A 5432-nucleotide genomic window follows, 5' to 3' on the forward strand; every position below is an offset into this window, starting at 1 on the left:
AATATCTCTTCATGCAATTGTATTCTGCCCCTGTAAATCCTACAGCAATTCTGTTGCTCACAGTAAGATACTGTTCTCATCCCCATCGCTGTTTTGCTGGTTTGCACCTCTCTATTCCACCACAAAAGAGGTGGAATTTAGGAATGGCAGAATAAAGAATTTCAGACTGCCCTTCCTGTTCGTTTACACCAATAACAACGTTTCTAGTAGTTACCACATACCATTAGGGAAAGAATATAATATAAGGGGGTGTATATGGAGTATCCTTCTTCTGGTACAGCTTTTTGGAGCCTGACAGGGGTTTAAGGGTTTCCTGAGTCTGAAGCTACATCCAGGCTCCTGTGTTTAATATGCAGTGGTGGACCTACATAAATACAACTAACTACATAATGATCGGCATAATTAACAATAGCAACAGTGACACTGAGTTCTTCACTTTAATTGCGTCGCGCGGTAAAAGTATTATCTTGTGTTTGTTTTAAATTGGTTGAATGAGTCATGGTTGGTTTTTTTGTTGTTTTCATTTGAGGCTCTGTAATCTAGTCAATGTTTGTAAACTGTTTTGAGGTGACAGGATGAAAGCTAATAAGGAAAAAAAAAGTACAATTGAGTTGTTATAAAACTACAGTGATGGTTCTGCCAGAGTGCTAACTGCTTATTCTATGCATGAGTGGCCTCGTCTTGCGTACCTAATTTATCTTTGCCCTGCCTACACCGAACGCGTGAGCAACATTATGTAACTCTGGTAAAAATATCCATTGTGTTTCTGGTGCTCTGCATTGTCGGTGGCGACATTTAAATGAAAAGAGCGGGACTGCGATGGAGTCAGCTTTTCAAACACCTAGGGTTTAGACAGCAGACAGTCGCTAGTGAGATTTTTCCGAAGAGCCTGAGCACGTTAGGCATCTAAAACCTGTTGGAAGCCAGGAGGTAGCCGTAAACGTGCCAAAGCCATGTTTAAGCATGTCATTAAATTCCTCTGCAATGGCTGTGTAGGCAAGATTGAAGTCTTTCCTGCTATAAAACCAGCAAAGTTTTCAGCCATCGTTTCATTTCTCACATGCATGATTTTCAAGAAAAACATGGGAGAGCCCTGCGATAGGAACAGCACCTGTATTTAAATGTAGAGATGGGTGCAAATAGGAAGTAAGAGTGGTTAGATCAGAATATCAACAGAAAAGCGAGAAAGTGGGGGGGTGGGGGTGGGGTGTTGCAGGGGGGAACTGGAGAAGCCCCTGGAGGCCCCTTCCAGCCCAAACGATTCCAGGATCAGGGAAGGGGCTCTGCAGTCTGTCCTGGTGGGACAAATTGCATCTGGTTTTGCAAGGGAAGGGTTGTGTCTCACTGCTCTCCCCCCTGCCCAAGCCAACCTTCTGCATTTTCAACTCATGCACCAAGCCAGAATATTCAGCCTCCCAAAACCGGCCTTATATGTTACTTATTTAAGGTGTCTTTTTTTACTTTTATTTTAGAATATGCATTCTTTGCGTCCCTTCCCACCATGAGGGCTAGATGTAAATAACTAGAAAAACTATTGAGCCACCAGCAGAAAGCTGGCATTCTTCTGCAGTTTCTTCAGTTGAGCTGGGGCATTAAAATAAAACACCAAATGTGGTGGGAGGCAAACAAGAACGCTGGAAAAATTGCACCACTAGGACCAGGACAGCATCTAGTGCGATATAAACATTACAAAATGGAAATAATAATAATAATAAACCACAGAAGAAAGACATAGTGCTTCCAAGTTTCGTGTTGCTTTATATGCAGTCTTAGACAGTAAAATTTCTTCAGTGTTTAGTCTGTTTAAATCAAATTTTTCCTCGTTTGCCAAATGTTTCTTCTCTCCTGAGGTTTCATTGAAACTCTGAAACATTATTAAAGAGCTTAGACTCTCATTTATCCTTGAAGAAAGCGGTTTAAAGCTTGTTACAAAATGATAAAACTATACAATTAGTGGGGGATTGTTGACTCATCCAACACAGGCTCTGCTGCGCGTTCTGCAAGGATATGAAGCGAATTAACGGCACTGTTTTGTATCATCCTCCTTAATGAATTCTCAGGATAAAATCGCCATGCCCTCCTCGGCTGGCGTTTCTATTTAAGGACCACGGGCAGGGTGTGGAAGGGCAGGAATGTATACATCCTGCAACCTGGCCCAGACCTCGGCAACGGCTTCATCTGCTGGGAAGCTGATCAGAATTTTGATAACGCAAAGTCCGATTTTGCTGTTATTTTGCTTGTGGAACTGTGCAGCAATATGGATGAGCTGCAGCTGGAGGAATTAAAAAGGATAATGGAAAATTTAAGAAAAAACAGGTAAACAGGGAAAAAAATTAAGAAGTAATTACTTAGTGCGTTCCATGCACTGAAGGACTGAGGTTAAGACATGGCCTGGCTGCTCTGATCCTCGTGCAGTTCCGTGATGCTGCATCATCCACGTCCTCACTTCAATATCAAACCGAAGTGGCATCCTGTTGAAATGTAGGACTGCAGAAAACCATGGCAGGATCTTCACTAATACACAGAACTTCCAGATGTCCTCGTGCCTCTTAGGATCATAAAGTGTCTCGGTTTCGGGCATGTGGGGCAGAAGTGGATTTAATGCCAGGATTTGCCATTTTCTCCTTGCCTCCTCCATCTCATTTAGGACACAATGATGAATTAATAACGCTCTGTCCTTCTACCGTGCCTTTCAACCACGGATCTTAAAACGCTTTGCGTGCATTAAATGCCGGAGCTGTGCCGCGTGCCCTGTGATGAGCCTTGTCCGAACACGCTGAAGCAGGGGGAGCTGAGGGACCTCCTCAAGGATGTTTGGAAGATACCGGAGGCAGAATCCAGAGCCCTGGTTCTTGCTTCCTGCCTCCAACGATGGCCCTGAATGTTTGGATGGAGGAAAACTAAGACTGAAAGAGGCAAGGCAAGGAAGCGGGTGAATGAGGTGGATGCAAAGGTGGTGCAGGTTTGTTGTTCATCCTTCATCAGATACTAAGGGTTTAGCCCACATCAGAGGCGTTCCTCTGCAGTTCCTAAATCCTAGCTGAGGATCTGGCCTCTAGGTTCTCCAGTCTGCTCCTTCCTTATAAATATTCCTTATATTTTTCCTGTCTTCAGCTTTTCTCCATCTTCCAGTTTTGCAGAGAACTAGAGACCATCACAAGAACAAAAAAAAAAGTGGATTACTAAGAATTCATTAGCATCTCAAATCCAGTTCCTCTGGTTTTCTGAAGAGCTGAGCGAACCTGTCAGAGTGTAACTGGTGTTCTTCCTTTCTGCTTCTTTTTAAGATGCAATGTTCAGCCCTAAACAGATGGGACCCTGTCAGCACAACATGGAGATAATTACCCGTTTGAGCCATGGGAAGCTTCATAGCAGATAGGAAGTTATTGCAGCCAATTCCACTCTGCTTTATGATCTTATCAGTTTTCTTGGGCTGAGCATATTGGTAGGCCCTAGTATTCCTTTGAAGAAACACTAAGAAAAACCTTGTTTCCGTAGGGATGCAAATTCTCTTCGAAGTTGCAGAGCAGCTCCGCAGAAGCCAGGGCAGCTGTCCCGTCTGCGGAGGGAAAATAATCTGGCCTGCAATAGAGGCGTGGAAATATCAAGTGCAGTAAGAAGGGATAGCATAAATGGTAAATAAATTAACCTGATGATTGCTTAAAAAATCCTTCTGCAGCAAAGCGGAATAAAATAACCCTCAAGAGCAGGTACCGGGCAGCCAGTAGGTACTTGCGTGCAGCTTGTCACAGCACATGAAACCCACTGTTGTTCTTAAACGAATAGCAAACCTGCTCTTTTCAGGAAAACAAATACAAAAGGCTTTTTTTTTTTTCTTTATCTCAGCAATCCTGTAATTTTATTAGCTGTGTATTTTGTGCAGAGGAAAAGGGGCTTCATGTGCATTCTGCCAGCACACGCTGAAGATTTTGTCAGGTTTTAAAAAAACGTAACAAAACCACCCATCAATTTTTATAGCTTTAGGTCAAATTGAGGAGGGGACCAAGAAAATTTAGCTCAGTTTTCCTGAGAAAAAGGAAAATTGCTGCCTGCTCTGACCTACTTGCTAAACAATCAGGATTTATTGTGTGAAAAGGAAAAGAAAAGAGCAATAAACCCCAGCCTTTGGAAAATTTTCAGTATGTGAATTGGGTTCATAGGTTCTTCCTCATCCTTTTGTAATGAGAAAATTGTGGGAGGAGATGAAGGTTATTGCAGAGATCCTCTTGTGGTAGCTGAATGGAAATGTGCAGGTGTTTTCTGCTGCCTTAGATCCAGCCTGTTAAGTCGAGCCGTTTTTTGGGGAGCTGTGCTGACAATTATCACACTACAGGATGCCACCCTCTAATCTTCTCCTCTCTGCCATTTGGGAGAGTAACGTGGAGCTTAAGATAGCGATTTGTGGTGGCAGAAACATCGCTTGAGCCGTTTGAAACCCGGCTGGCAGAAGCATGCCAGCGTGCAGGGTGGAAAGTACATCTGCAGGCAGCTGCCTACGGGGGGGGGTGGGTGGGTGGCATCATCGCTGCGATTTTAGCATAGGATTAGTAATTTTATAATTCAGTCTGATTAAGGGATGAAAAAAAAAGAGTTGCGCTCTTAAGTTTTCTATGGAACTACCTGCCTGAAATACCAATAGTCCTTGCTGCGGGTGCCAGCTGAATTTTGTCCAGGCAAACACCCAGCAGGTTCCTCCACAGACCGTGCAGATGTTTAAGGCTCTTCCTGAAGCCCTGGAGACAGGGAGGCAGACGCAGCCTCCTGGGAGAGGTGGAAGAGCAGCCGCTAAGGCAAATTCCCTGTTTCTCACATCCAGGGGCCAGAAATGTATTTTATGCAAACTAATGAAATTGTCTCACAAAGATAGTAAAAACCCCAGCATGATGATCAGCTCCGTGGCTTCCCCAAACCTGTTCCAGGATTTGTAGAAGCCCCGCTTTGGGGCCCAGCTGTGGCTTTATCTATTCTAGTCATTCTAGGTTGGACTACAGCAGCACCCGTTCCTCATCACTAAAGCTGACTCAAGATTATTTCTAAATTCTTTTAGTGAGCGCAAGAGATGAAAAAAAACCAGCTTCTGAGATGGACGCGTGTATGATGGTTGCAGTCACCTTAGCAAGTAATTCCACCCCGCCTTGAAAACACCTTTCCCCTCAGCAGCCCTAAGTATCTCACAAATTTTAGCAAATCTACAATTTGTTTGTGAGAAAGGAAATGATACCCATCCTTCCTTTCTAGGTGAGGCAACCCAAGGCATAAAGACATTTAATAAACAGCCAGGCAAGGACTTCAGGAGCCCTAATTCCCTGCTCCCAGTCATAACCAAAGCTTAATTCCACAGCACTTGTAAAATGCAGATTCAGAGCTGTGCATCTATTTGAGATTTTATCCCACCGCCCACAGGCCCTTTTGTAGCAATCTGCTCCCTGCTT

Source organism: Grus americana, chromosome 22, assembly GCF_028858705.1.
Source record: "Grus americana isolate bGruAme1 chromosome 22, bGruAme1.mat, whole genome shotgun sequence".
In the NCBI taxonomy this organism is placed as follows: Eukaryota; Metazoa; Chordata; class Aves; order Gruiformes; family Gruidae; genus Grus; species Grus americana.